Consider the following 9,952-nt stretch of genomic DNA (forward strand, 5'->3'; position numbering starts at 1 on the left):
TGTCAAATCTTGTGGAGGATCAACCTTAAGAAGCTTATCTAGGACATACAAATCTCTACACATGGATATGGGTAAGGCAAAGATAATCGAAAACTCATCACAATATGTTTTAGATCACAATATTTTCTTCTACAAGTTCATGTATATAGTGCCTATGTCAAGTAATTTGTATGGTTCTCTTGAATCACTTCCTTGTTCATCTCTCGGTTCTTTGGAATGGTCCGTTTTCGATGAGTGGACACTTCACGCATTAAAATTGAATATTGTATATGACCTTCATAGCTCACTAAAATTTGGGAGAGCTTCAAGTTCAATGAGTCTCTCATGTTTTGTGCCAATTTCTGTGTTTGCTTATATCTTCAAAACCACTAATACACATAATTATCCCTCCATGTTCATTTGTAAGGATATAAGTGAGGATTTCTTGAATTCCAATGAAGGATGGAATGAGGTGGGTGGGGCGCACAAAGGTGACATCTTTTAGTGCAGAGTGGTAGTCCCTAGTGTTACCTTCCATTACTTAACTGCATATTCATTATTGTACATGTGTTTGTATTACTAACGTCGAATGAAAAAGGCAAGCTAATGGATTCCCTTAAGAGTCCACTAAAGACATGGGACAAGCATTTGATATTCAAATTCATATGCCAAGTGGAATGTTTGAGTTAGCCACACAATGATTGTTGGAGCCTCCTATATCTATTGAAGCATCTTGTATTGATGGAAAGTATTTGTATAAAGAGCTTTAACTTTCATATTGGTGGTAGAAATGTGAGCTTATCTAATATTAGAATTATTTTATTTTGATTCGGGCAATATATTTTGAAACTTATTAAAATTTCAAATGGGCAAAAAAAGAGAGGAAAAGAATTATATGGTATCGAGTGCTTTGTAATAAGTTAGAATTTGTGTGGATACAGATTCACAATCAATGGATTGAGGGATTTTATTTTTTATTTTTAATACTTTTTTATTTGCTAACATTGTAAACTTTGGATTGCTTTTCTTTGCATTTTTTAACATTTTAAATATCCATTTTAAAATATTGAATGGAATTTTCAAAACTAGAATTTTAAGTCCATTGCCTATAAAGACCAATAACTTTGCCTCATTTTCATTTTCTAACTCTCCAACCACTTCTCTCTCAAACACCCTTGCACTTGTCTCCTACACCTCTCCTTCGATTGATCATAGTTTGCAGTTTTACTAGCTTCATGTAATTCCTTCGAGGCATAAACTTCATCGGGAGTTCAGACCTCTACTAGGTCTTTTGTTGTAATAAAAAATATTACGATATGGTACTATAGCATGGTCCAATCAACTTTGAGAGGATTTCATCGAAGAATGGATGCTCGATAATCTTTTAAAATACAACAACAACATAGAGGCATTAGAGGAGATGTGAGGTCTCAAAAATGCCTTGTAAGAGATCTTAGAGAGAGAATATATTTTAAGAAATTGAAAATTATAGTTTTTTAAAAAGTTTAAATTTTGATAAATAAACATATCTAAAATTGCTAAAAAGTCATTATCACAATATTCTCATGGCTTCCATCAAACCTAGAAATATAAGTCGTAAAGATTATGATTACTTTAATAAAGATCTTACCTTGTCTTAATAAAAGTGAAAGCAAATATTCAAATTGAATTTTTTGGACATCTCATTACCTCCATCCTCACTCTCTCTTTTCCTTCTTTTTCTCCTTGTTGGTTACTAGTTATTCTTCAACTTTTTTGAATTCACATAGTATTCTTATTCAGAGTTGCAAATCACATCTTTAGCTATGGATCAATTATCTAATGATCCTTGTAATACTGGTAAAAAAGCTTTCTATCACCTTCATGTTGAGCTAGAACGTGAGTATAAGCCAATTAAAAAAAGAACAAAACAAAACATTATTTCGGAGTCCATGAAACACATGTTTTAATTTGAAGGGGAAAAAATCTTGATCTTTGGTTGGATAGAAGATTATGCCCCAAAGATCCTATAAAAAATAGTACTCCTTTTTATAATAGCTCGTTACCAATGTGGTTTATTAGAGATGGTTATAATGGATTTTTGGGCTGCACATTTAATCTTATTGCAGAGAAGAAGGTTCTTAAATTGGAGAATCACTTCTTGTTAACAAAACATACACTACAAGATACAGGCCTTATATCAATGTTCAAAGTGACGAAAATGTTCATAAAGAAAATTGCCCCCGTCATCCCAAAAAACGTCGTTATTGGCGACGCCATAGAACAATTGGTATTAGCGTCATTATCAGCGTCACTATTTTACCAAGGCAAATAGCGACGCTGTGATAATGACACTTTGCGATGCATTTTGCGACGCTGATAGTAATGACTGCAGTAAATTTGCGACACTAATAGCAACGGTAACAGGGAAAAAAAAATTGTGGCAAGGCAGGCTTTATTTGGGCCATATAAAATAATTTCAGTAATGTGTGCAATGCTCGTGTAAATAAAGGCAAAGTGTACTTGAATCATAACACTGATACATGAAATAAATACATGATCATGTAATGAAAGCGACCGGTACAATCATGGCAAGATACCACTACTACATAGAAAATGTCTACACAGATCATGTGACAAAAAAAGAATAGTATGTGAGCTCCAAGGATCCAAGGGCGAGCCATAGATCCTCGCCATCCAAAACCTCGTCCCGCTGCAAAGGAGCATCGAATGGACTCTGCAAAAAAAGAAACAACTACACATCAGTCCACCATATAATAATGCATTTTAATTAAACTTAGTAACTACGGACAAGAAAGATGAGTGACTTATAGGGCCGTTGCGTCCATACAATCAGTCGATCAATGTAGTGAGACCATGTCTCTCTACATATCGAGTCTCTAGGCCGGTGGGATTGCGGTTTGTAATGGAGTGTTGCAAAGAAAACAAAATACAACTGTTAGAAACACGATTGTCAGTACAAAGGATATTGCAAAAAATAAGCAAGCATAACAAAAGAAAAACTTATTAAGTCCTCCAAATATGTCCTATGGCCGCCACTCCCAAGATGATCAATGCAGTGAGACCATGTCTCTCTACATATCGAGTCTCTAGGCCGGTGGGATTGCGGTTTGTAATGGAGTGCTACAAAGAAAACAAAATACAACTATTAGAAACACGATTGTCAGTACAAAGGATATTGCAAAAAATAAGCAAGCATAACAAAAGAAAAACTTACAAAGTCCTCCAAATATGTCCTATGGCCGCCACTCCCAAGATGATGGACCACTCGGCCTCCAGTTGTGCCCTCGCCGCCTCGCGTTGTTATATCCAATGTCCTCGAGAATCTGTAGCCTCCTCCCTGAGTCAGCGCTAGTCGTCTGTGTCCAGCTACTCGAGCTTTGAAGCCCCACTCTTGAGTGCCTTGCATGCGTTCGACCATCTGTGTGATATGTACGCACGCATGCACTCCATCATCCAGCCCGTGGAAAACCTATCTATTGTGGCTGGTACCAGAAATGCCTCATGCAAGGATGCTACTATGTAGTCCTTGCTCCCCTCTAGTATGTTCTTCCAATGATCCAAGATGCACTGCCGAAAAACTTCTTGGCACAAATCTCTCATACGAGCCATCACCCTCCTCCCCTCATCATTTATAATGATGGCTCCTGTCCCATCATCTATAGGGTAGCCTAAGATGTGCCCTCTCCCACCTCTTGCGACCACGCTTCTAGGCATATTGAGGAGACCCTTGTACATCTGGTGTACCTACGGGGGTAGTATCTCTCGGAGTAGTACCCATAGGGGTGCCACCTGAGGACGGTTGAGCAAAAGCTGGAGTGACTGGAGTAGACGTCCCCACAGGTGTGACAAATCCTACGGGTGACGCAACACCAGCAGAACGACGAGACAAAGACAGTGCGTCAGTATCTCCACAACAACCACCTAAGTCATGCTCTCTCGAACCATCTCAAGAGCGAGGAGTAGCACATGTATCCCGAGCTGACCGTGGGCTCACTGCATCCAGGTCTCCGCAACATCCCCTTGAACCACTCCCTGCGTCTGGCGGCCCAAGTCTGCAGCATCGATCTCGTCTGCTGGAAACTGAAGCATCAGAGTGCACCGAAGTAGATCTAATAGAATGGCCTGATGGTGTCTGAGACAGTTCTTGGTCCGCCATATCTCTGAATCTCGCCATCTGATCTAGAGATATACGCTTGAAGATCTCCTGTAGCTCCTCGTCACTCATCCCTCGACTCATCGTGATAATCCAAATATCCACAAAGGGCTCTCAAGCAAAGCCTAGGAAGGTAGAGTCAATGTGACTCCATGCACGTGAATTCGTTGATATTCGTTGAACTCCATCTGTGGACCTATTCTGTACATGCCACATTGTCAAGCTCGCTATGTCGGACATACAAAACATGTGGTTTATGCGAGGGATAAGTAAAAAATATCTAAGAACTTTTTGAGGGATGGTTTGTCCTTGCAAGTCATGTTGATACCAGTGAGCACCACACTTTGGACGTGTCTCCATAGTCTCGTATTCTCCTCAAAATAGTATGCAATCGTTGATACATGCATGGATGCTGTTGTAGTCCATGCCAAGCTTTCGTAAAACATGTCATGCATCATCACGAGAATCAGACATGGTATTTGCAAGTGGTAATATATGATACTTCAGTAATCTAAAAAAAAAACATAAAACACCTTGAAAAGGCACAAATTTTTTTAATGATAGTGGCGAAAAGAAATCAATGAAGCATACGTACAAGGTATCTGAACAACTTGGTCACACTCGCATTGCTCCACCTGTATTTTGCTTGCACACTTAGGAGTGCAAGCATTGTCTTCAGGTGAGATACTTGGCACCCATCATATAATGGTATGGATGCTTCCTCTCTAAGCGGATCAGAAGTCTCGACATCCATGGGCATCAATGCATCGATCATTGCCTCCATCTCAAGCTCCAAGATTGTAGGTAAGTCTGGAAGGCTGCCTGTCTCCTTTGGTATTGACAGTATAGATTGGGTAGTACCTTCCAAGTGGTGGATTGGCTCAAGCACTCCATCCATCGCACGCCCACGAACTCTTCTGATTGGCCGCAAAGGGTGCACTCCTCCTTGGAACGAGACGTCACCTCCATGGATAGAAAATTTGCCATCCACACCCAATCTTTTTGTATATGGTATTTAATTATCTTGCGAGTACAATGCATGATTAATATTAAATTTTCTTACAATTTGCTCAAAATCCAAGATCGCGTGATCAATGATCTCAAATTGAAACTCGCCGAATCGTCGTACGTGTTCTATAGACAATCAACGTTTTTGTCTAATTGCTAGCTTACATTGAGAGCAAGGACATGGGACACGCTGATTAAGATATGTCTCGCAATCTTGAACATCACGACCTTCATCGTTTTCCATTTGGTCTACGTTACGAGAAACAATTTATTCTTGTTATTATTCTTTTTTTCTTCCTTAAATTGTTTGAGAATGGATTTCTCTTGTAACTCAACAAAATTAACGTATGTAAAGTCTCCACCTACCCACAAATTAACGTATGTTGAGTGTTTCCCATCTCGTGGTATTGTACCGGACCTCATCAAACCTCGCTACTACTACTACTACAAAAAAAAAAAAAGATGTTAAAGAACAAGATCTTACCCTCTCTTTGGTTTTTATTCATTCATTCTCTTCTCTTCTTCCATCTCTTTCTCTTTTCTCTTTCTTTATTATGTTGTATGTTTATTCCCTCTCTCTCGTTCGTTCTTTCTTTTTCTTTTCCTCTCCCTCTCTCATTTCCTTTAACAAAACATCTCTCTCTCTCTCTCTACTACTACCACTACCACTACAATAAATAAGAAAAGAAGAAGAAGAAAAAAACAACAACTACTACTACTATTACTACTACAAACAAGAAAACTAAACAATAATAAATAAGAAAAGAAAAGAAAAGAAAAAACAACAACAAAAAATAAGAAAACAACAACAACTACTACTACTACCACTACCACTACCACTACCATAAACAAGAAAAGAAGAAAAAACAACAACAACAATAACTACTACTACTACTACTACTACTACTACTACTACTACTACAACAACAAACAAGAAAAGAAGAAAAAATACTACTACTACTGCTACTACAAACAAGAAAACTAAACAACAATAAACAAGAAAATAAAAAAAAACTACTACTACTACTACAATAACAAACAAGAAAACTACTACTACTACTACTATAACCACTACTACGACCACTACGACCATGACTATGACTACCACAACAACAACAAACAAGAAAGGAAGAAATTAAACAACAACTACTACTACTATCACTACCACTACCACTACTACTACTACGACTATCATAACAACAACAAACAAGAAAATAAGAAATTAAATAACTACCACTACCACTACCACTACCACTACCACTACCACTACCACTACCACTACCACTACCACTACCACTACCACTACGATGACTACCACAACAACAACAAACAAGAAAAGAAGAAATAAAACAACAACAATAACAACCTCTCCCTCCCTCTCTCTCTCTCTCCCTCCCTCTCTTTCACTCTTTCCCTATTATATTTAATGTTTTCTTCCTCTCTCTCTCGTTCCTTCTTTCCTTTTCTCTTTTCCTATCCCTCTCTCATTTTCTCTCTTTCTCTCTCAATATATGTGATTTTTAACAAAAACAAGCAAAACAAAAGGAGAAAAAACAAAAACAAAGCAAGAGGGAACAATGCACTCACCACAAAGACCCGAGGATGGATTCGGTGGCTCCTCTTCGCGGCGGCGGCTCCTCTTCGCCCTCCGTACACTTCCTCCTCTTCTTTGCAAACGACGGCGAGGGCAGTGAGAAGCTTTCCTTCTCCCTCTTTCTGTCTTTCTCTCCCTCTCCCTCTCAAATGCAAGATGGAGTTCGCTCTCCCTTCCGCTCTCTCTTTCATTCGTCCGCACAAAATGATGCACTTGGGTTTCGACCCATGTTTTTTCACTTGAGTACCATCGCTATTTGCGACGCAAATAGCGACGCCGCTAATTTGCATCCAAAATGACTATCAGCCTAGTAGGGTCAAGGTTTTGGATTGGGTCAATAGGATTCTCGAACCCTATATCTTGATCAAAAGATTAAACCGACAAAAGTGAATACTTAGTAGTCTTCAGCTACAAAATAAATAAATTGGTTAGAACTTAGTCCTAACCTTAATTTATTACGAGTGCGCACTCTAAACTCATAAATGTCCATTAATTTAAATGTGTATTTTGCGGAATCACCCACTTGCACATTAAATTAACGAGACACCCGAAAAGGACAGGCGTCCCCATCAACTTTTCGCACCAGGAATCCACCTTGTGTATGAGCCCTGAAAATAAATATAATTTTACAGAATCCATCGCAAAACCTCACGGAATCCACCGTGGAATATGCCTCCTGGCATCATACCCCCGGGGTGGGATAGTAATTGTCCTCAATTGCTATTAGCTCAATGTGGAGCAAACAATGAGGGGTAAGCACTTAGATCGTGAGCGTGCATCCATTGGGCCTCTTCAACATGATGATTTTTAAACTTAACCAAATATCTAGAATATCTACGGCTAGGTCTAGTGGTCATAAAGTCAGTATCTAGAATAGTTTCAAGTTCAAGGATTTCAGTTTTCTCTTCTAACAAAGGAGGGTTTTCATAGATAGGGTGTACAGGTAATTGGCCTCTAAAAGATCGTAACAAATTGATATGAAAAGTGTTGTCGATTTTCTAGTGTTGTGGTAATTCTAGTTTAAATGCATTATCATTGATTTTGTGAATGATCTTGAAAGGTCCATAAAATCTAGGAGCTAACTTTACAACAGGGTGTTTATCAACACTTTGTAATATTCTCTTGTCAATGTGTAACCAAACATAATCATCAATGTTGAAACTCATAGCTTTTATTTTCTTGTTAGCTTGTTTTGTATATGATTGCTGGGCTTTCTCAATCATATCTTTAACTTCATAAAAAATAGTAGTATGCATGTTAGCAATATCATCAGCAGCTTGAACTTTGTTTGACAATGATGTAACAGGTGTAGGCAATCTATATCCATAAATGATTTCAAATGGTGCTTTCTGTGTAGATGTATGTGGTGTGTTACTGTATGTAAATTGAAGTAAATGCAAATGTATATCTCATGTTTGTGATTTTGAAATTGTATATGCACGTAAAAGATCGCACGCAAAAGATCTAAAATTGTATTGTTAGTAGCTTCTGTTTGCCCATTTGTTTCAAGATGAAATGTAGATGAAAAATCAATCTTTATTCCTAAATTAGCAAACAAAGTAGTCCAAAAATTATTACAGAATCTAGAATCAGGGTCAGAAATAATAAGTTTTGGCAATCCATGGTTAGTGAAAACAGTTTTCAAAAACAATTGAGCAACTTGAGATGCACTTAACGTCTTCTTGCATGGAATGAAATAGGCTTGTTTGCTAAACCTATCTACAATAATCCAAATCATATCATGATTAGCTTTAGTGTTGGGTAAACCAGTAATAAAATCCATTGAAATTTGTTCCCATGGTCGTTCTAAAATTGGTAAAGGCATTAATAAACCATATTGTTTACCATGGTGTCGTTTAACTCTTTGGAAAATTAAACATTTAGATACAAAGTTAGAAACATCAGATTCCATCTGTGGCCAATAAAAATCTTCAATCAATGTACGCAAAGTAGAAATAATTCCTCTATGGCCTTGATATGGGGGACAATGAATTTTGTGCAAGACAAATGATCGAAATGGAACAGTTACACATAATCTTTTTTCATAAAATATATTAAATCCATCAGCATAAGACAATGAATCGATTGGAATCCAGTTATTTGCAACTAATTTATTTCAATCAGCTTGAAAACTGGGGTCTTGATCATAGGTATCTTTCATAGGGATAAGGGAATCAAAAGGTATCACATAGATATTATGAATAGTCGGTCTTCTACTTAAAGCATCGGCAACAACATTCTCTTTTTCGGGTTGGTATTGGATAAGTGGATGAAAACTTTGAATAAAAGTAGCCCATTTAATGTGTCTGTAAGATATTTGTGGCTGACTAAGGAGATGTTTAATACTTTGTTGGTCAGTTTTGATCATGAATTCAGATCCCATTAAATAGTGTTTCCATTGACGTAAAGCTTGTAATACAGCTAGCAATTCCTTATCATAGGTAGAATACTTAAGTTCATAGGGTTTAAGTTTGCAACTAGAGTAGGCTATGGGATGGGAATCTTCCATAAGGACAGCTCCTATTCCAGATCCACTAGTGTCAGTGACTACTAGGAAAAATAGTCTAGTAAAGTCAGGAAGTTGAAATACAAGAGCATGAGTTAAAGCATGTTTCAGTAAATCAAAGGACTTTTGCTGATTTTCGGACCAATGATACACAATACCTTTCTTTAATAATTTTGATAAAGGTAATGCAAGCAATGAAAAATTTCTCACAAATTTTCTGTAAAAGATAGCAAGACCTAAGAAAGAATGTAATTCATGCACATTTTTAGGTACCGGCCAATTCAAAATTGCTTCTATCTTTTTAGGGTCAACTTTAATACCTTCAAATGAAACAATATGTCCTAAGTATTCAATTTGTGTTTGAAAAAATTTACTATTTTCAGGATTAGCATATAATTGATTCTCTTTCAATAATTTGAAAACCAAGGCAATGTTCATAATGCTCATTCACATTCTTACTGAAAACCAATTTGTCATCAAAGAAAACAATGACGCAATGCTAATGCTTCAAAAATATGCGATTCATCATACGACTGAATGTGACTGGTGCATTAGTTAAACCAAAAGGCATAACAAGGAATTCATAGTGTCCAAATTGTGTTCTAAATGCAGTTTTGAAAATATCAAATGTGTCCAATCATACTTGATGGTATCCAGATTTAAGATCTATCTTGCTAAATATTGCAGATCCTTGTAGTTTGTCCATAAG

Source organism: Lygodium microphyllum, chromosome 2 (genome assembly GCF_053477565.2).
Source record: "Lygodium microphyllum isolate KBCC chromosome 2, Lygodium_microphyllum_v1.1.10, whole genome shotgun sequence".
NCBI classification, from domain to species: domain Eukaryota; kingdom Viridiplantae; phylum Streptophyta; class Polypodiopsida; order Schizaeales; family Lygodiaceae; genus Lygodium; species Lygodium microphyllum.